General features: G+C 38.2%; 1 long non-coding RNA gene across 1 annotated transcript; it reads left to right on the top strand.

Moving 5' to 3' along the window:
- The first annotated feature begins 130 nt into the window (after nucleotides 1–130).
- LOC310893778 lies at nucleotides 131–23,192 on the top strand. The gene is made up of 5 exons (XR_014579279.1): nucleotides 131–5,406; nucleotides 7,547–8,169; nucleotides 9,122–9,195; nucleotides 10,525–10,592; nucleotides 21,211–23,192. It is a non-coding gene; the product is annotated as an uncharacterized lncRNA (long non-coding RNA).
- The last annotated feature ends 242 nt before the right edge of the window (nucleotides 23,193–23,434 follow it).

The following is a 23,434-nucleotide window of genomic DNA, read 5'->3' as shown; positions in this document are numbered from 1 at the left end:
TCCCCGAGCCGCCGGGCGGGCGGCGGCGGCGCCAGGAGCCCGGATGTCGGCGGGGCGGGGCCGGGCCTGGAGCCGGGTGCTCCCTGAGGCGGCCCCAGGACTGGGGGAGGCACCGTGCCTCCGGGGGAGGAAGGGTGGTGTAGGCTTCAGGCGCGGCTTTTGGGGGACGGGGGGCTCGCACGCCGTCTGAGAAGTAGCACGTGAACCGCTTAAACGCCACGCAGAACCACCATACGCATTCGGCAAATGAGTCTTGGCCCTTCGATTCAAGGATGTAAACCATGGACGGTTCCTTGTTACACCTCTCGACTCTTTCCAAGAAGGATGCGTGGTGGTGTCGCCATCCCTGGGGTTGTTCAAGGAATGGTTGGACCTGGTGCTTAGGGACATGGTTTAGTGGGTGGTCCTGGAAGTAGGGTGGTGGTTGGGCCAGATGATCTTGAAGTCTCTTCCAACTCTAATGATTCTGTGATAGCGTCAGCATTAGCAACTTACACGTGCCATTTGTATTTTTTTTTCTCACCTCCTTAGTTGTTCTTTTTTGCCCTGAAACAACTGCTTTTTTATCTTCAGAAATAATCCATATTTTTACCCATTTCTATTGCTTTGCAACCCAAGCTATGGATCATAGAATCATTAAGGTTGGAAAAGACCTCCAAGATCATCTGATCCAACTGCCCCCCCCCCACCAATGTCACCCACTAACCCACGTCCCTAAGCACCACGTCCAGCCTTTCCTTGAACACCCCCAGGGACGGTGATGCCACCACCTCCCTGGGCAACCCATTCCAATCCCTGACCACTCTTTCTGAGAAGAAATTTCTCCTAATTTCCAACCTAAACCTCCCCTGGTGCAACTTGAGGATGTTCCTTTCATATGTTGTTTTAGTAGAGATCAGGTGCAAACTGGAACTTACAGGTCACAAATCATGAAAATAAATTTTGACAAGGTCCCTTAGGTAAAAAAATAACTGAAACAATGAGACCGGCATACTGAGTTCCAGGTACTTGTCATAATGGATGGCCAGTTATTGATTAGATGTATTTTGTTGTAGACAGAGTACAGAAAATGGCAAAGTTTCGGTGGAGGTGTGTCATCCATTAAACAGTGACCAGGAAACAGAGGAATGCTGCTGAAAAGCCACCAAGAAAAAACACTTGCTGCATGAGCTAAAGTTTTCCTAAGAGAGCAGAGCATTTTAACATTTCACAACCAAAAAAAGGAGTTTCTGCTCCCATCTGTTCCCCTCCCTCCATATCATTTGCCATGAATCGTCTTCTGTTATTTCTGGTTTTCTTCACTGTTGTGTGAACTGATATAAATCACTAAAATAGCAGAAAATTGATTACTAGAATGGCAGAACTCTTCTAATTTTGTGAGTTAAATCAGCTTGTGGAAAGGGTTTGACAAGTGGTGGAGCCAGAGCAGAGGGCAAGGAACAGAATTGCCTAGAGAGTAAGGAAAGTGGGAAGAGCAGAAGGCAGAGGGAGGGATGAGTTAAGGGAGCAGTGGGGTGGGGATGTCCTTTCAGTGATGGCGAACATCGGCTCAGCTCAGCTGCAGGTGAAGTTGCAGTTTGCAGCGAAAGGAAGGAAGCCGTAAGAGTAAGGTTTATCTTATAGAGAGAGCTGGAACTGTAAGAACATAAATTTCTTGTTTGATTTCTGCTTTACTCAGAGAAACAATTCTCTTTATATCCTTTGTGAATAACTTAAAACAACAAAACAGCAGGTCCTGTTATACATCTCTTAGCTGAAACAACTTCCAAGCACCCAAATTTTAGCTATCTACTTCAGCCAAAAGGGATAATACTGGTTTTAACACAATTTGTGTTTTGTTTGACAAATAAATTGCTACTTAGCCCGTTGCATGGTCTTGGAATTTTGTGAACTAAGAAGTGGAAAATCTCTAAAATTCAGTGAGGTAGGTTTTAATGCCTCACTCCCAAAGACATTGAAAATAACAAGAGTTTTAAATTTCTTTGTGTTACTCATTATTTTAAATGATTTCCCATATATTGTTTGCATGTGACCTATATTAAATTGAGGTATGTAAATGATATTCCCCTAGGGTTTTTTTGTTTGTTTGTTTTTGTTTTAAACAAAATGTGTATGACAGCAATCAATACTTAAATATGTGAAAGTTATAGAAAATAAAAGACTACATGGAGGAATAATAATAAGAACATATTGTTTTGTGCTGAGCAGGGAACATATTGATGTTGAGAAAAGATGGTGCAGTTTTCCTGCCCTTCTGTTTTCATGGAGGTTAATGTTGCTAGCTGGAAAAAAAAAATGTATCTGGTGATTGCAAATCTGCCAAAGCTTAGTCACAGTGAAAGAAAGACCACCTCTTTTCTTTCTCCCCTCCTCCTTCCCCTGACATCCATTCACTGTGGAGCCTTTTTAAGGTGGCTTTCACCGTCTCATCCTCTTGTAATGGAGGATTTTGCCGTGTGCCTTTGAAAGAGATGTGTATAGTCAAAATTCTCTGAGGATTCACGTACCAGATTTTCACACCTGACAGTTCTGATCATGGTTGACTGGTGTATTTGCTACCTTCACCAGAAGCAATCCCTCCCTCCTATTATTCCTCCTCTCCGTTTTATTTCGCTCTCAGGAAATACAGAAAAAGTGAAAAGGGAAATGCTTGGTCATTCTGCTCTCAGGATAGTTTGGGAAAAAAAAAAGAACAGCGAGGTTGAAACAAACATTGATAGAATCAAGTCTTCATTGACTAGGTGGTACACTGATACAGCATCTTGAATAAAAAGCAGGGCTGCTGTGCAGTGAGTGTTATTCATACTCAGCTGTGCGCATGGTAGGAGGAGGAAATTTAGAAAAAGCCTGTAACAGAGATGAAGCAATGACAGAATAAGAAAGAAAATCTATAAAACATTATTTCCTTTCTTCCCCTGTAAGATAATTTTCTGTCTGCCAAAGATGATCTTGTGAAAATATGGGAACGACCACTCCGTGCAGCTTTTACCCCAAAGGAAACTGCAAACAGGAGCTGATGATAATGATGTCCAGCAAATGCAAAAGCCTCATTTTCTGCTGCCTCACATAACCTGTAGTGATTTATCCAAGCACATTAAATATCTTTCCCCAGTAACAAATTGTAAGTTTTTATCAAATTCTAATTTTTTAAGTTACAAGTTTGGAATACATTTTCTTAAAATATTATGATGTCTATGTATATCCACATGGAAAATTACCGTTCTGATTTGGTATCTTATATCCAGTCACTATTATACTTGCAGGGGTAGCTCTGGCTATGCAAGATATACAAAATGAAGAATCACATCCATCAATTATGATGACTATTTTATTTCAGATGTTGAATGTTAGCAACAGTTTTAACGTGAAAAAGGGTTTGTCCATGGCTTAACAACAAGATCCACATCCCTCTGTGAGCTGCCCTGGGGTGATGCCAGAGTGCAGACCCTGAGAGGACTCAGCTGTACAGCTTTGAGTGAGATGCACTGTGCTGACCAAGGGGGGACCATCAGGGGAAGACACCTCCTGTGCACAGTTGTTAGTGTTCACAGGAGTGGGGTCTTGGTTTCTCATGTATTCTGTGCCTTTCCCAGTTTCTGATGTGCGACGGTTATTCTGTATTCCTCTGCTTGTTCTTAACACAGGGCTCCTCGTTGGCTCTCAGTCTTCACGTAAAAAACTTTTGTCTGAATTAGCATTGCACAAAATCCCAAAAGTAAAGGTCCAGTTTCTCTGTCTACATGTATTGTCAGTGGCCAAATACTGTGAAATTGCTTGTGAATTTAGAAGGCATCTTTTTTCATAAGCCTATGGAAATGAATTGTTACAGTTCAATTACATTTAAAAGATCCGTTTTAGGTTGTTGGAGAGATTTTGCCTTTAAGGCAAAACTGTCTTCTTAGCAATGTTGACCTTGTTGTTGAAATCAAAATCATAAAGGTCACAGCGCTCAATACGCACTAGTAGTTCGCTGTGCAGAAAGCATCTCTTTGAAAAGGCAGCAATGAAGAAATAAGTAGAATTTCCAGCAAGATATGTTGTTGCCTTTGGCTATAGTTTATATAAAAGTACAAAACCAAACCTTTAAAAGAAAAAGACGAGTGTGATTTGTCATCATTTGTTGGTGTGAATTAGCGTGTGATTAACATTCAGGCAGCATTCATGAAGATGTTAAATGATTTTTGAAAGTGCTTTTTTGTTGTATTAACAGCTAGTCATCTGAAGCTTAATCTTGAAAGTGAATCACTGGTTATTTTCTTGTTTACAACGCTCAAGTTGTTCCTTTAGGAAATGAAAAAAAATACTGTTTGACTTAGCTGAATAATTAACAATAGCACAAATTGCAAGTGGACAACATCAGCACAGAATGAGTATTTCAACCTGAATGCTGAAATTTACTATTGTGAACTGTATGGATAATGCTTGGGAATAACAACCACATTTGGGGAGACTTAATGGGATTAATCCATAAGAAATATGAGACGATGACCAGTTTTGTCTAACAAGTTTATGTTTTTCTTTTGACCAAGTACAAGTTGTGTTACTCATCCAGTAATGTGTTTTTGCAGGTTGGTGATCTAAGTTCTGTAGAGCGTGCAGCAGTGTGGCCACTTACTTCTGCATTTCTTCTCTGCATACTTTATCGTGAATTTTTTAAAATGTGTGTGGCTAATTGTAATTTTATGAAGCAGAGTATTATGGTCTGCTGCAAAGGAGACAAGGGAGTTTCCTTTCACAGATACAGTGTTTTATTTCTTTAATCTAAGCTAGTTAGCATTCTGCAGCTGATGTAGTGGAGCACCTTAAACATAGTACACCCTGAAATTTACTTGGAATCAGTGGGATTTAAGATGTGCCTTCCATATCTGTCTGACAAGTATAAATATGTGCTTCCTATGCATGCATAGAAGACAACCGGCCAAGAGTTGAGTGCCTTGCCTGCCCTTTGGGACACCCAGTACATTCCCCCTCAAGGCACATTCAGCTCCTTCAGGGACACCCGGTATGATTGCTCCTTTGGTCTGAGCAGGATTGTTTCTTCAAAGAGAGAGATGTCTTTGTTATATATTTTTTTCTGAATAAACAGTATTATGTAAAGAAAAATATATACAAATGAGAAATTTCTCTCCTTACTGTGGAGACAGTCAGCACTAGGCACTTCCTTGTGCGTTATTTACAATTCTGCTCCTTTATTTGGTTCTTTGCCCCGAGCAGTTGAGTGACTGCTTCTCAAGTAGCTGGTTTGCTTTGTACGGGCCTTTTTGGTTCTCAGATGGCACGGCTACAAAGACAGGTTACCATGAAACAAGGAAGGTGTTTATGGGCGGTGTGGTAGCTACTTCAGGCAGGTTGTCTCAAGGCATCCGTGAAGAAGTTTGTGTTTGCTCTGTCTTCAGTGGGAATGAGGTAAGGTATCTTCCAGTTACTGCAGAATAAAAATGTTCATAGAGATGACTAGTACAGAGAAGCTAAAGAATTGTAAACCTGTTCTCTGGCTACTTTGCAATAATTAATGCAAACGTGCCTTTCCAAGTACGGGTTGCCAAACCGTCAGCCAACTGCTCCGTTGTGCGGTCTGAGAATCTCTCATCCACAGGGCTTAGTTTCTAATCGGTCCTTTTCCTGGCCCAGATCTTGGCTGGTATTTCCAGGACTATTTAAAAAAATCTTGAAAGGAGCTAATGCTTCAAAACCCATAGCCCTCCTTAGGAGATAACGAACATTTTAGCTGCCACCAAAGCAAGCATTCTACAGTGCTGGAAATAAATATTCTAGTTACATATTCTAGTTACGTATTCTAGTTACATAGTACTGTATTAAATGTGTTGGGTTTATATTTTCATCATCTCACTACTATGACTTTATCCTCTGCACAGGAAGCTGTTACTTGCTGAAAGACATCCCTATTTTCAGTTTGGAATACATTTAAAAATACATGTAAAATCATAATATATATATATATGTATATATAAATTTTGGAATATGTTTATTTTATTTACACAAACCTGTGCTGTTCCTTCCATATTTTTTTTCCTTTAAAAGTCTAGTCATTGGAGGTCTACAGAGCTCAGAAATACATGTCTACTTCCTTAAATTCCTGGGTTAGAAACTGCTATTTTAGCTAAGTGGTGTGTTGTTTCATATGGTGGAGGAAGATACTCTTTTCTGTATTTCTATTTCTCTGAATTGTGAGTAATATCTCAATTAAGAATTATGTCCTTTTCAGTAGAACTGCCTGTTAAAATCATCTTCATCCTCTGAACTGAACAAATGGATTACTTTGGTTAATATAAACAAATTGTGAATGTAATCTGATAATTGATAGAAAAAATATAGCCCAATAGAAAACAAACAGAAAACAAAAATTGGCAATATGGGGAATGAGATGATTAATAGTTGATTTAGAATTGCCTCACAGTTCTTAGGAAGTGTTTGGGTTTTTTTGTTTGTTTTTTTAATGCTTTTAATGTAATAAGAGGAGTAATACTAGCAGTAAGAGTTCTCACTTGAAAGCAAACCTTGAAATATATCTCTATATATTCAGTAAACAGAACTGGGAAGGTTCTTTAGAGTGGAAGGAGGCTTATGTTTTTTTGGCTTTTATTTAAATCCTGAAGAAATGTATCCTTATGTTGTATCGAGAGGTGCTATGTGCAAAATTCTGCTATGTAGCAGGTTTGAACCAAGTGCGCCAAGAAGATATATATTAGAAATGTGCCTGGCAATGTAAGATAACATTTACAAAGTAAGGGGGAAAAAAATCAAAACATGAGTGGGAAAAAATCAGATCTTAGCACCAGGCGTTTGTAGCCATCCTTGAGACAGAGTAATGTGATGGCCCTTTGTCTGACTGGCTAAAAATAAACGCTGTGCACTCTTTGTATGCCTCTCTCCCCTTAATGTGTGGGAGGACAGAAAAATCCCCACAGGAACAGATGCTTCGCTCTTGTCCCTTTCCCAGCACCTGCCAGTTTCTTCTCCCTGCCCTTCTCTCGGTGAAGCTGCGCTCAAGGGAAAGGCCTGGGTTTAATTCTTAAACCCTATATGATGGCGGCAGGTCTGTGGATGTGGATGAGGATTAACTGGTCTTCTAAATAATGTTATTTTTTTATCTGAATTTAAAGTTTTCAAAGGTATGTGATTGAATGTGGTTTCAAAGGTATGTGATTCAGGCTTTAACATCAAACACCCCCTTTCCCCCACCCAAACCAGAATATTTCATAGATTTATTTACATTTATTTACTCACAATAAAAGAAAATATCTTGCACCTCATGGCAAAATAAAATAATTTCACCTTACTTTGGCAAGAATCTTGACAAGGTGAAGAAAAAGGATCATAGGATTGTATTTTACTTCAGGGAAGTACTGTGCTATGAAACTCGTTCACAGCAAACCTGCCTGACTGAGTAACAGTACCAAATAAAATAAAGAAAGGAAAAATATTGTTTTATTCAACATGACATGTTTATAAGAAATTCGCTTTTTTTCCTGCATTCTGTTTCTCACTGGACGTTGCTGAGTATACTTTTTTTTTTTTTCCCTAGTTGTTTACAAGATGCCGTGTTGCATTTGTGTTTAAGATGATGATTTATGGTGGAAACTTGCTGACTCCTCACTGTAGGAATACGGTAACTGTATTTCAGCCACATATTCCTAAGGTTTTGAAACAAATATTAATGTTTATTAACACAATGTTCAACGTTTTGGAAAGAGATTAACAGCAGCACTTCAGCTGAAGAGTTTGTCTGGCTCATGTCATTCAGATTGCACCTGAAATCTCTGATTGCTTTGTTTTGCCTCTGAACAGACATTTGAAATGCCAGTCGGGAACATTAGGGGTGTATGCATAGGTATATGGATTCAGTGGCGGTGAGACACATCGTGGGGCTGATTTTTCTCTTGTACTGAGTCAAGTGAAACCTCCTTTATGGTAGATATATTGCAGCAATGCAAAGTAAGCCTGAAAGAAGGATTAATCACAGAGAGTTTCTGCAGGCTGCTTCCTCTTATTCATTCATTTCTTCGGCACGTGAGGAACACAGAAGCCAGATACAGTGCCAGGAGGACATCCATCACGACAGCAGAAACGGAGTGAGGAAGGAGCACTACACTGCTTCCTCTGCCAGGCAAACACAGATCTCTGTCTAATTACATAGTCTGATTTCAGGTATGCGTTACAAATTTCCAAAATATATGATAAAGCCTGCAAGTTGTAGCCATAATAAATTGCTTTAAAAATAAACATTTTGTGGTTTCATATTGTGGTAAATGTATGCAGTCCGCATATGTGACTTCAGTAATATTTTATCTTACTTCTGTAGGAATAAATATTTCATATACAGTATTCTTGTTATGTGGTTATATCCAGTACCTACATTTAAATTTGAGCAGAAGGCCAGATTTTTAAAAATGTTTCTCCATTTAATTCTTTTCCAATATAACCTTTTTCTTATTCTACTGTGTCTTTCACAGCACTTTTCCTCTCACCATTCTAATTAATCTATAAAACATAGGAATGTCCCTCATTTCCTTGTCCACCAAGTCACTCTGAGCCATTGGCGTCCTGGAGCTTCTTGTGCTGTCTTTGCATTGTGATAAAGTTCTTCCTGCTTCCCTGTGTTTTGGAGCCCTTTTCTGCCCTCAGATTTTTCTTTTTTTAATTCTTATTTTTAACATTTATGCAGATAGTCATGCTGGTCTCCCCTTCATGATTGTGTCAAAATAGAGCCTGCTGTCCAAGCAATTGCTCTCGTTCCCACTCCTAGACCACTGCCCTCCCTCAACGTGAAGGAAGCACTAGCTATGTGAAAGTGAAGTGTTCATTCATGTAAGCGGCAGGCTTCCTGAAGCCTTGCTGTCTGTGCAGTATCTGTTAGTAAGAGTGACTCGCAGTAGCAAATCTGCAGTGTGGAATAGAGCCAGAGAAGGAACTAGCCTAGTCCAGGCTAGCTTGGCAAAATGGACTACATAGGGGAAAATTGGAACATGTGAGGAATTAAGATAGACTGTGTTTTTATTTGTAAGTAAAAAAAATAATTAAAAAAAAAAGCAGAACCACTGACAGGTGTTCAGTCAATCTTCATTTCCTGCTGCTTTAATTGCATTTCTTCTCATCTCAGGCATCTGTTAGGAACTCTGCGATGATGATACCAGTCTGCCATTACTATATTAAGGAGGTGTTTCTTCCAGAATGGTAAGAAGTGATGTAATTCTCACAGTAGAGTCGTCACTAAACTTCAGAATCATTGCAGTGACTCATGGGGCTAAGATTTCCAGCAAAGCTGTCAGTTCAAACTCATTGAAGACCCAGGCAAATAACATCACAATCTTTTCAGTCTTTTTTGTATGTCAGAGATTGTCATAGAAACATTAAGAACTTGATATATATAAGAAAATTAGAATCTGTTCTGGGGAAATTCCACATTCCTGAAAGACAAATCAGTACAGAGGCAGTAAGGAGAAAGACAGCGTGGTGACCCATGGGATTAGAAAGGTACCGCATGAGATAAGGAGCATAGTTTCACCACACAGTGAACTGTGATACAGAAATAACTGAGCTAACTGCCACTGAAATATTTCCAGATGTGAATCTGTACAGTGACACTAGTTTGGCATTGAATACACGTTGAGAAAGGCTGTCTGTCTTGGTGACGGGGCTTATGGCTTGAAAGGAATGTGCTAGCACATCTACACAGCTCCTAGAACCAGAGGTGCGTGAGTACAGAGTGCAGCACTGTGCTGCATTGACTAGCAGGGTGTCCTGATGTGCTTGGACCTTTTCACATCACGTACCATGCTGTAAGATAGATATGCTGTAAAAGTTTGACTTCATTACCCAGACAAGATGAAGAGTAACAGCAGATATAATTTCTTTCTTTTAATATACCAATAGAGAGAGATAAAAGCTCTGTTTAAACTAGGGAACAGAATTGGTATAAGAGCATAAGTCATAAGCATAAGACTGACTAGGAATACACTGAGTCTAGAAATTAGAAGACTTTTCTATGAGGGCAGAAATGCTCTGGGACGGCCATCTGATCGAGCAATTATTAAAGGGGATTTGGTCAGTTTCTGAAAGGGATTAAGTGATATGACTGCAAGCATAAGACTGGATCATTCACAGTGATTCTGGAGTTCCCTTCTGACCCTATGTTCTCGTGTTTCCTGGTTATGTTCAAGGGGCAGAGTCAAAACTGAATTCCACTATTGAATAATCTGAGAATAGCAGGGTCCTAATTATAATCTTAATAATCTTCTTTTATCATTTTACATATATTTCAGTCATTATACATATATTTCATTTAACAGAACTGAAAGGTGAAAGAAGAGGGTTCTCTGGTAATCAGACTATACAACATTAAAAATATGTTGGACACTAGTCTTCTTCAGTTGTACAGTTCATGAGACAATTTTGTTCATTCTTGATTCTCTTTAAGTAATAGTGAGAGAACTGGAGAGGTCCTGGACAAATTTCTTGTAAAAATATGCCAAATGGTGTAAGTCATTATTTCATTTATTCTAGTCACGAGGACTTGAGAACTGCTGAATTCAGCCAGATGAAAAGCCCATGTAACCTGGGATCCCATCTGAGTAAGTAGGTATTTATTTCGTAAAATAAGTAAAGTTTTGTAAGGAGGCAGTCGTGCTTGCAGTGTGTTTTTTTTTTTCTATCATGTTCTTCTAGCCTTCAGTGGCTAGGAGTCTCTTTTGTTTAATAGTTACCCTGGACTACTGAACAGAACTGCTGAATTCATGAAGTCATGATTTTTTTTGATTCATGTACAGTTTGGGCCTTCATGATATCTAATGGAAGTGAGTTCAGTTAGTTTATTATTACTAGAAAAATGTTCATGCCTTCCGATGTTTTTATTGTGAAAGCTGGTGGATAATTGTTCCCAGTTCACCTTTTCCATAAAATTAGTGATTTAATACATCTTTATCATATCTTCCCTTACTTTTTTTTCTAATTCAACCACAACCTTTTTGATAATTGAAGGACCAAAACTGCATATGTTATTCAAAATTTGTCTGTGGCCTGAATGTATACAGGGCAAAGACTTCTTGTGTTTGTTCTCTGACAATTTTTAGTAATTTCTAAGTATCTGTTTGCTTCTTTAGGCACTGAGATATTTCCAGATTTCTTTCCTGGTGATGCTGACTAATACCACATGTGTATACATATGTGTATTTTCCCTTCCTCTCTTAATGTGCACTACATTTACTGATACCAAATAGCCTCTGGCATTTTATCACCATTCAGTATTGAACCATCCTCTGAAGCTTTTCATAGCCAGCTTTAGATTTCCTCAGGCTAATAATTGTGTGTCATCTGAATTTATCTTTTTGTTATTACTTGTCTAGTTTTCATTTATGAATATGCTGAAGAGCCCAGATTTCTCATAGCTTGGTCACTGTCAGTGAATCCCGATGCATTATAATCTGTGAATTTTTCTCTGTGAAGAATAAAAGCAATATAAAATCTGACCTATTAAAATCAGTTTCTTCCTTTTTTTTTTTTTCTTCTTCCCAAAATAAATCTTTACTGGTTTAGTTTTATTTTTTATTAAGTGCGTAAGTAGATGCATTTTTAAATTCATTTTCAGGATATAGTTCTGTTTTTCAAAGGATTTACAGGATAATGGGAAGATAAGACACCAGAAATTCACTGGTATTTGATGATTTAATTATCACACATGTTGAGTTTAATGTCTCTAATTAACATTTTTATTTAATCTCAGTAGGAGATTCTGGCACATATGGACAATCAAGAGTGATTGTCAGGCAAGAGTATGTATATATTAAAAACTGTTCTTTTTATTTTATTTTATTTTATTGAATATGAGCATGTAAAGGTTGTCTTTAGAAGACTGGCTACAATCTTCTATTGGCTTAATCCACTATGCTTACTTAATAAGCTATGAATACCTGCAAATCCTTTAAAGGATTAACTGTATCTTCCTGCTAAGCTTTCAAGGCAGTTAAAAATAACTGCAGGCTGATTCTACTGACACACTAAAAATTGGACCTACTCTACATTTTATGTTGTATTTGCTGCCGCTTTGACAGATGAAGTCCTGTCTGTAGCTGCTGAAAACTGCTAGGAAGATTCAGGTTGACCAAGTACTCTTGAAACCCTCCTTCTAACTAGCAGCCATTTTCCATTACAGCCTGTAGAGAAGCAATGTTTGTTTGTCTCGTGAAAAATGCCAGTGACCAAGGACATATAAGGTGGAAACAGAAATTCAGCTTCATACAGATGTGTGAAATAAAGGTGTCCTTCTCTGTAGGAAAGGCCAGGGCTTACAGAAGTTGGTCTGACCAGTTACTGCAGCGCAGTCCTTTGTGTATGGTATGGCTTTTGCTAGCTCCTGGCATTGACCTCAGAAAATGTAGATCTTTTCCGCATTTGTAGGATTATTATCACATTCTAACGCAGTATGATCATGTGTTCTGGATGCTGCTAGATATTGTTAGGAAAGGAGCCAAACAGACAAAATGCAGTATAACAGAAGACTTAAAGGAATGTGCAGTTTCTCGTGGTGCTCCAGTGAGCGCATGACAAAGCAGTACATGGAAATGTGTACTGTCTGGCTCTTGGCTCTATAATTCCTGCTGATTGTCTGGCAAGAAGAGTCGGCCATCCCTTTCTTCATAAGTCAGAAAAGTTATACTGTGAAATACATGAGTATGGAAGCTTTGAGACAAGGCTTTTTGCAAGAGTGTTAGAAGAAAGCAGTGTTTGTGCCACTTCTGGTTCCCTGGGCTCCCTTGAGCCCTAGGTTTTAGGTCATCAGGTGTTACTTTTTCTCCCTTGGAACCTGGCCTAACGCTGTCACATGGCAGAGGGATGTAAGCCAAATTATTCCTTAGCATGACATAAAATATATGTGCTAACAAAACTAGAAGGCTGCTCTTCATAGAAGATGAGGTTTCTCTTTGGAAAAAGCACTGAACTCGAACTACATGATTTTAGCTCAGAAATGAATAGAAACAACTTTTGTTGCCAAAATGAAATGAGACATGCTTATCTGTGGTGAGAAATATAACTTGCTCTTGAGAAACTGCCAATCTACTACTCTTCATAAGTGCAAACATTCCTATCAAAGACAGAGGATGAGCAGAAATCTTAAATCGGGACACTTGCTCCCCTGTGCTAACAGTAAAGCCCTAAGCATGCTTGCTGTCACAGCATGGTTCACCTCATTTGCCAGATATTTTCTCTCTAAAGTCTTGTAGCGGTACAACAGAAATTCTGGGTTGTAAACCAGTATCGTACATGCTGGTACCTTCCTTCTTGGCAAAAGACAGAATGCCTGAGTGTCTTCCTTTAAAGATTCCATAGGTTCCTGTAAATAAATTGAAGTTAGAGTGTACATAGCAGCTGAAACTGGCTCCAGTAATTATAAGAAATGAATGCGCATAACACTGCACAAAGCTACTTCGCTCCCAAATTATTTAGCTCTCAGGCTAAATAATACTTAGGTGGAGGCAAGAATCCTGTGTTTGTTGCGAGATGGTGAAGGAAGAATATTGAAAACCAAACACAGTGACATGTAGGTATTCACAGCGTGCAACTCTGTCGGCATTGCTTATCACTTATTACAGCTCCTGGCTGTAAAGCAATACATAGGTCATGTCTTGACAGCTCTCGGTCAGAGTACAAAGCGTTGACACAGGTACAATAGGAAAACTGGATTCATCAACGCTGATTCAACTTTCAGTCCCCAGATTTTTATTTATTTTTTTAATGCAGAAAGGCTGATGAATATGAAATGTTTAGAGAATAGCTACTCCAAAAGCTATGTAGTAGTTAATTACTTAATTGTTATACTGTTTATCAACTGAAAGGCTGTAGATTTACCTGCTTTTGTAAAAATGTGAGCAAGCAAATACTGCACAATCCAAGCTGAAGGATCTAGCTCAGATACAGTAAGTAATATAATCTCATTAAAATTAATATGTGCTACTATATATCTAAAATACTTCTGGAGACTGATTAAAGTTTGTACTGAAGCAACTTCATGCTGAACTGAATTGGAACAAGTTTTCCTTTCTACACATTCTAGCTAGGGGAAATCAACAAACACTGGGTGAGTGATAACATTTTACATTCGTATTTGTAGTCATTGCTTGCCAATGGCCTTAGCCTGCCTGGAGAAGTGCCATGTTTAAGCAGATTCATTGCTTGTGATATTTTGATATTTCATCTCTTTAGTCTCTTAGCAGTAGCTGCAGAATTCCTACAATGCACAGCACTGCACTAGGCAGGCACCAGCTGACACTGAGTAACTGGGTAGATTATTTGGTTCCACCTGTTTCAATGTCAATTGTTCTAATTAGGCATTTGTTGCTTAATGTGTACTTTTGTCTGAAGTTGATGAAAAACTGTCAGGTTAAATTTTACGCTGTGCATTTTGGGGGGAGAAAACGGACTTTTATAAAACGCACTTCCTAATATAAACTATTTAGTACTTTGGTATGAATAGAATCTAGAATTTTTATGATGTAGATAAGGAACCCTGTGGAACCCGAGCTTGTCAGATTTGTGTCAGAAACTCTCTGGTTCCCTGCCAGCTCATCTACCCATCCGTTTGGCAGGTTGCCCGTCCTTCCCAAACCTGCAGCTGCCTCTGTGTCAAGGATGGCAGCACTTCCAGGGCTGCTGGCTCCACAGCGGGTGGCTGGGTGGACCTCCTCGCAGGTGCCACCCAAAGGGTCCCCAGCATCCTGGGGTGACGTGCCGTGCAGACAGCCTCCAGGCAGGGAGCTGGGCCAAGGAACTTTTGGGTCTGGGGATTGTCTTGTGCCAGCTTTTAGTAGTTTTCTGAGGAAGAGGTTTATCAGTGGACATATCCATTGCTGTCACTAAGGAAGATCTTGTATCAGAGAAGAGGGGTGTATGCATTCAACGTGCCGCTTTGTAGCAGTCTTACTTTCATGGAACATGTAGAAATGACACAAAATGCAATTGCATGTCTAGAAGAATGTTACTTTTTATATCATAATTTGGCTTCTGACAGAGCATTAGATTTTGCTTGGATCTTGCTTTTTTTTTTTTTTTTTTTAATCCTAACAGACATTCCTGTTTCTCCTCAGCAGTATCTTATGGACTAACATGCACTTTTTAAATCAGAGATTCATGGTAGTTGATACACCATTTATATTAATAATGTGCTGTGGAAGGACTGTAATGATAAATAAAAACTGACCTTAATAGATTTTCTCCTGTCTTGTCAGTGCTGAGAACAGTACAGTTTAATAGCGCAGAGCAATGCTAGTGAAATTTTGGGGACCATAACTTTTCGTGTTTGTATAAAAGTAAGTACTACCAGATGCACCTATAAATTAAATAAATAAATAAATAAATAAATAAATTTTACTGAAGTTAAGTAACAATATTGAGAGACACAAAATTAGTGTAATGAAGCAACTATGATAGAGCAAATATTTATAGACTGTTGTCTGGAGGTGATACATTTTTTATAATTACCCTCAAGGAAATATAATAAAGAATTTTTAATTAACGCAATACACTAGAGCATAAGATAATGCATCTTATAATTAATTTGTCCATTAGAAGTGATGATGTTGAAAAAGATGAGATTCTGACAGATCTGCTCCATCTTAGTATTAATTTGCATCATATATTGTCCCAAAAGTTATTAGGTCCATTCCTGAAGTTCCTCATCAGGCAGAATAATGGGTTCAGAATCTAGATGGATAATCTTTTCGCTTTATGTAATACTGAAAAATCAAACCCTGCCTTCCTTGGTTGGAGCAATGACTTATCTAAATCAGTACAGTTTGAAGGATGGAAGCACTACAGTTTAAAAGTTAAGTTATTAGTTCTTGTGTTTCATAGCTAATGTGATATGCTGGAGTGGAGAGGGTTGACCTTGTTGTGCATTTAGCAGATGCTTTCAATAAGTCATCAAAAATGAAACCAAACTCAATCGATTTGAATCTGTGCTACCCCAGCTTGATGTGTATTGAAAGCATTGGACCTGTGCTAATAATGAGAATGAAGCAGAGATAAATCATATCCACCGGTTCTTGCTGAAATGATGACAAGTAGTTTGCCCTTGATTTTATTTCTTTTGTACCAGTCAATATCAACATTTTGCTAATATGTTTCTCACAAACCTACATACCTCAACACTTACAGACTAAAAGTAGTTGCATAGTTGTTTTCTGCCTGCAAACTTAATAACAACATGACTGTATAAAACATTATCATGACTGTCATGTTTTCAGCTACAAACTGGCATAGCTCCAACTGCATAGCTGTTGACTTCACGAGGATTTAGATATTTAAAGTTAAGCATGGGCCTAAGTGCTTTGTTTATGTATCTCTCTCTCTTCTTCCTCTCAATATCATATGCATGAAATTTAGCTCATGCCAACATACAAGTGAACGTTCAACAATTTCTATACATTTTTTGAAGACCAAAGTGTGATTGATTTGCTCTTGTTCCAAGCCTAAACAAAAGGCTGGTGTAATGACTTGGTATATCCACCGTGACTTCCACCGTAGTGTGTTGTGAGTCCTGTATGTGTATTTATATATATGTATGTATGTATGTATGTATCCATTCTCAAAGGCAATGTATGGGCCGCTCATCTGACCAAAGCCTCTGTAATCAGATAGATTGCATTTCAGAGTAAATCCTTTCTAGCGTATCTGCTCCCAGACTCATGATCTTTTGCAGCAGATGTAAGTGAAGTCCTCTTCTTTTGTGGCTTTTGATTTAAATCGCTTGATGTTTTTCAAAGTTATTAATACTTGTTTTTTCATTGTGTTTTAGAATGTTTACAGTAAAATTATTAGTAATAGTAGGAAAGATTTAGAAAGCGAATTGCATAAGAGCTATTTTATAGCCTGAGACTATGTCATCTTCTATACAAGACATAAACGTTCTTACACAAAGTATACTATAATTATGGCTGTAGGCAGTGGCTTTAATAAATAGTATAGGTCTATCTAATACTTAATAAACTAAGAGATTTTACTGGAAGTGTAACCTTACATCTCTGTGATTTATTTGCCTTCTTCCCCAAAATAGTATTCATCTACAGTAGTACTTAGTTGGGCATTTATGCCTGACTAAATTAACGAGTGCGATATTAGACTGTCAAGAGATTCATGAGTGTATTCAAATAAAAAGATTCCTGAGTGCTTTAATTGTCTTGACAAATCAGAGGCTAATTGAAAATGTTAGGAAAGATTAGAATAAAAGATATTTTAATCATATTTCCTTAGATTTTATATCCTAAAAACATTGATAGCATGTCCATGTATCTCTTCATATTTTTAGTATGCGCTAGATATTCTGTAGTTTCTCCTGGCATATGTGTCCTGTAAGGCAAGGGACAACAGAATCAAGAAATAAACATCTGACCATGCCACAAATCCAATTAACTCTGACAAGGCTAGTAAAGTCAAGTGAATAACAAGCAGTGGTGTCTGGAAGCAGCTTTGTATTTCAGATCATACTGGAGATGGTAGGACACCAGCTGGACAAAGCAAAACCACTCCAGGCAGCTGAATTTTCTGCATCCAAGAAGACCATCTTATACTCTGACGAGATCACAAGCACTATAGTATTTTCAAGTGTCAGCTCTCATCTCCAAGTGGCAGAGAGGACAAGAGAAGCATTCCCCTCACAGAATGTAAAATATGTGCTAATGTCGCTGCGAGGTAATGCAGTGAAGCAGAAACCACAGTTAACATCACACAGCCTCTCCTCCTGAACTCCCAGCACCATGTTTGGTTACGATAATAGCCTCCATTTCAGTGCAACAATCTTCAGACAGAAATTCTGCTGAAATACTGGTGATTGTCTAATCCCGGGATCTATGCATGTTAAAAGCAGCTTTCCTTTTTCTAGCTGTTGGCATGTAATTACTCTGTGTCCCATTTAATGAAATTGTATGGTTAAATGAGTGCTTCACTACTTGTGCTTGAGGCTCAGAAATGTGAGTGAATTTCTCATCTGGAGTGTAGCAGTGTCAACCTAATGATACTCCTTTGATGTTAGCAAAATTATGTGGATTTAGCCTGAGTTGAGAATCCATTCCCTGACCTTCTGACTAGAAATCTAAATTCTTCATTGTTTCCATATAGAAAGGAAATAAATACACCATTTACTTTATTTTCGTAATCAGTCAACACTATATTACACTGGAAATTCTACAGCTTTATCTCTCTTCTCACTCAAACCTAATTCACAGTCATGCAGTACCCTCAACTAAAACACTTGCTTTCCATTTACACTGGAGTAATGTAACAAATAATAAAGACCCATCAAATATTACACATCATTCACAATTATTACTGTTAACTGTTGATATTTGCAGCTTATAATAACCTATTTTTTCTAGTTGTCAGAATAGTCGAACATATAGTTTGACTCTAATATGGGCCCTAAAACTGTAACCAAGAGCTATCCTCAACTTTGAGATGTAGGAAGGAATGTTTCTTTTGGAAACAGCATGGGAATTGAGGTTAGATCGTATCTTGCAGCTAGTTTGTGGCTGACTGGTGTTGGAAATTTCCCATCGCTTTTCTTATTTTCTATTTGATTGAAACTTAAACTGTACTAATTTCAAAAAATGTTTCCAAAGGGAGATTTCTCAGGTTTAAAATAGGTTTTCTAGTCTATAAATAAGAAACAAATGCTGTGACTTTGTTGTTTGGTTATTATATGATTAGATTTGGAATTGAAATTGTCCTCTCCCTTAATCCCATATTTCTTGCCCACAGGGTACATGTTAGCATGCACTGCATCTTTTGAATCTTTCTTCTCTGCAACTGAGCTTTGTTCTCACATAGAGGCCAGAAAGAGTAAAAACAAAAGTTTTTCTGGAATTCTGTAGTGTTCGTTTTCTGGTTAATCTTAGTGTTGGTCCCATCTTTCCTGACACTGAGAATTTAACAGGGGGTGAGATGGGTAAATTTATTTTAGCTGTCAGGATGTTCTCAGAGGCCACAAAAAGGAGTAAGGAAAGAATAAATTATGTGTAAGGTTGCTTCTACAGATATTTAAAAATTAAACATTTTGTCATGCCTGTGCATTTTTCTAACTGCACTGAAACTTGATCTTCTTGCTACAACTATGGACACAAATAGAATTTAGCAAGGGATATAGGCTGTACGTGCAGCACAGGCATATGCTGACATATGACTCCCATATGTCAGTCCGCAGAGATTCTACAGCTCCTGAAACATGTTTAAGTCCTTAAATAGATTTCCATCTTTTTAACATTTTGGACCATGTGACTATTTTCATTATGTTTTTTACCTCCATCCTTTAAGGCTGCATTCATTTATAACTGACTTGGATTAGGCAAAAGGACAGACAGAAAGAAGGTAAAACACCTTTCAGAGATTTCTATTACAGTCAAATATATTTGGAACTTGAAAGGCCAACATGAACTGTTGAAACAAAATCAAAACTGCATTAATCTTTATAAGTAAATAAATCATGATATGGATGGAGATTTTTGTCCTGGATTCATCCAGGGTCATACACAGTATTTTATTTGCAAGTTAAATTGAATCAGTTTTTAATTATTAATTGTTGATTAATTTACTCAGCAAGTTAAAATTTAATCCAAAAAAGATAAAGCCTTTGTATTTAATAGCGTATCATTACATACGGAAGTTTCAACCTGAACTGGAGGCTGCCTGAGTCTTACAGTCTTACACAGAGTTTAACCGTAGTAGCTGCCAATAGTGTATTTCCTGTTGGTTTTCTCAACAAAAAAATTGGGTATCTTCATGTGATCTGCAGATGTGCAGTACGAAAGCATTTAGATGCGAGTTGTACAGAGGCTTACTATTTTAGGCAAAAATGGATAAGCAAACCTTCTCTCTCTTCAAAAAAAAGTTCCATCAGAATAGTCTAACATCTTTCAGCAAATTGTGTGACCTATAAAATATACTCAGGCTTACATTCCTAAGCTCATAAAAGTTTTGGAAGAAAAAATATTTCAAGTTTACTTAAATGCCCTTGAGAATTAAAAAAAAGAAAAATAAATAGTATTTGTCAGCAAAATACTTAATTTGTGTCTTTGGAGAAAAACAAATTGCTTGAAATGTCTCAGGAAATAAACCATCTCTTTCTGAATGCTTGGAGCAATGCTAAGAATAATAACTACCATAAATGTATAATTAGTAAGAATTTACTTATCTTTTCTGATTTATAGATTGCTCCTGTCTGGAGATATAAAAGTTTCTCAACAAACACCAGCTTCCTAACTGTTGCAATAGCAAGGACATTGAGTGTTAGACTTCCTGCAGTGTATGTATGAGCTTAGGCTGGCACGGGAAGAATTAAGACTGGGCTAAAGAACCAGCATTTGCTCAAGGTCTCTGATTCAACACACGTACATTCACTTTCTATTTCTGCATCTCAGGGTCAAAGTACTCTGCAATGTGGAAGGGCATAAAGTAGTGCTTGGTGCATTGGACAGTAGTCAAGCAGACATCTTACTATGATGAATAAATCAGTTCCTGCTTGTGCTAAAAGTCACTGATGTAGTGATAAAATGATTTAAAGGCCTGATCCTTTTCCTCTTAGCAGTGTCACACTGGAAAATTTGCCCCCTGTGAATTAAGGATTGGGCCTCAGTATGCTTCTGTTGAAATAAATGCTCTTCTTGTCAGTTTAGGATTTAAGTGGAAATTAAAGTTTCATAAGCTTTAGAGTAGCCTTCTCTACAGAAAAGTAAATAACCCAAAAAGTACAGTGATATGCGTACAGTTTTCCTTCCATGACCACGTTGATTTTCAGAGAATTGTAATTAGATGCACAATTGTTTTCTGGATGACAATGGAGAGGGGAAGTGACAAAGATGGTGTAAAAAACATGTTTCATTTCTTACCTTAGGAAAGAAAGTCTGACAAAATAACGCAATTTGGGTGAGCCCAAAACTTAAAGCTATTAACAGAAAAAGATAACGAAGCTATCACAAAAGCCAAATGGAGAGAATATACATAAGAATTGCCTACACAAGCAAAATCAGAGCCAAATGAGGCAAGGGGGCGTTGAGAGATGCCATGAAGGAGTTATTTATCAGGTACTTCAACGTGAGGAAAAAAAAAAAAAGGAACATCTTTTCAAAAGGAGAATCATAGAAATTTCTTGGGGATATTGTAGCACTGTTCCTCCAACTGCCTTAAGCTGCACTGTTCTCTGTTTCCCAGTGGTACCTCCTGCACCTAGAAGCTCTGCACCCACTGCTTCTCTTTCCACACCCCAAGGATGCTGAGGTCCTATCAGCCTTGGCTTGTCTCCTGGTATCGTCATCTACATTTGACTGTGAGCAAAGATGTCATAGTGGTAAGTGTTGCCTTAAAGGTATTCTGCCTCTCCTTTTTGTCTGTGGAAGCAAAGTGTAAGAAGGGTTTACTCAAGGTATTTTTGGGGTACTGCTGCTGTGGCTGCAGGATGAATTCTAACGTTCTTCCCCTGCACCACCAAGCAATGCAAATTCCAGCATCAGTGTGAAAAGCAGGATCAGGAAGGACTAAAACAGTGTCTTTCAGAAACTGCAGGAGTGAGAAAAGTTAGAGGACTCCCACTTTTATGTGGGGAGTGAAGGCTGATGTGAAACTTACCTACATGAGGCAGACGGAAGGGGAGCATGCTGCTCCCTACAAGTCCCATGGTTGAGGATGTAAAGTTTTGTGAGTTGGCTGTACCTCAGGGAGTTTCAAAATGTGCACTGGAGATGTGTGGTGCTGGGCCAGCCTCCACCTGATCCAAAATAACCTGTGAGAATATACGAGAGATGTGGGGAAGCTCAGCACCAGCTGTTTACAGCTATCAGTCTACTGTTGCTCCAAGCGAATTGCTAAACACAGCCAACGCTGTTTTATTCACTGCTCACAGAAAGAACAAAAACTATAATAGTTTGCAGTGCACCATAATTTTCCAGGAAATATATTCCATAGCACTCTGAAGGCACAAATACTGTATTTAAATGAGATTCATAGCAGTATATTTTATTGGCTTTGAGAGGTAGATTCAGAAAAAGAGGATTACCAAACTGAGACTAATAGCTGCATTCAACATACTTAAATTTACACTAGTTTACATTTTAAATAAGAACTCCATCTGTGGGGGGAAAATATAGTGCCTAAACATGCCTTATTTTATTAAATAGTGCCACCTAGGGGTTAAGCGCTTTTTAATGTTAGAGGGGCAAGGGATGGGAAGCCCTATTAATAGCAGAAGATGTATTACATAAAATGATCTGTATTTTGGAATTTACTAGGAAAACAAAGTGCTGCCGAGATTTCTATATGGTTGTATCCGGATAAAGAACTGTAACTTTTACAGTTCCCTTTGGAGCTGGCTATACTTTTCCCCTTCTTCCTAGCCTAGCAGTGGTGGGGGATGTTGTAAATCCTGATTTTCTGCTCTATGAGATAGGTTTTGCTGTATGTGAGCAGCAGAGAGGTTATCTGCTGCTGCAAGGCTGGGTAGGAGACTGCTGTCTTGCTGGTTTTGAGTATGCAAGAACTTAAAGTCTTGAAAAGTTGCTTGCTTAGTGAGGCCAAAATCAGAGAGGAAACCCTGGCCTAGTTAACCTCATGTACTAAAGGAAGGTACTGCATGGGAGAGGAGTGAGATGTTGGGACTACACTCTGGCCCTAAGCAGACATGATTTATTCCTCTAAAACTGCCTTATTCCACTTATGCATTACAAATTACAGTTGGGTCCTTTTTGCTTGTTTTGACATAACCTAGAAATAGGCAAAAGAAACCTAGAAAAATCTGCCCATCTCTGTTCCATGCTTGTTTTTTTTTCAAACGGAGCTGTCAGCTAAAAGCCTGAATTGGGACTATTTCTTTCCTGCAAAAGTAAATATTATTTTTTTTTCCACACGTTTTTTATTCTCTCAAAGGGTATTTGAGTTTATTCGGTATCTTCCACAGCAGATGGCGGACCTGTCTTACTGAGCCCAGTCACAGGTTCTATTATCTGCTCACTTGACAAGATCTACTACACCTCAGGCAGAATGCAAATTGTATGTACATGCATTCAAGAAATTCTCTCCCCTACCCTTACAGGAATATAGTGATGCTATCATAGTATTCATTTCTGAAGGAAAAATGTCAATAACAATTTTGATTGCATGACTGTATGCTTGAACTGCAATGTTAACAAAGGGCATGTGTCACTTCCTTCTGTACCTTTCATGCACATAAGCAAGTAAGATCTGATTATTAATAAAAGGGGGAAAATTATTTTCTTTGTGACAAGTTCCTTTTAAAAAAATCATCCATATTGATAAATGGGGAAAAAAAAAAAAAAAAAAGCTAGCGCACAAAAATATCTGTGCCTTAGAAATTGAATAAATATTTTGATTTTGGAAATACAAGCCACAAACATGGGAAAACAATGCTGGAAGTATACCAAAA

This window comes from Anser anser (genome assembly GCF_964211835.1).
Source record: "Anser anser genome assembly, chromosome: 2".
Classification (NCBI taxonomy): Eukaryota; Metazoa; Chordata; class Aves; order Anseriformes; family Anatidae; genus Anser; species Anser anser.
The sequence above is the reverse complement of the archived record's forward strand: the minus strand, read 5'-3'. Positions and strand labels throughout refer to the sequence as shown.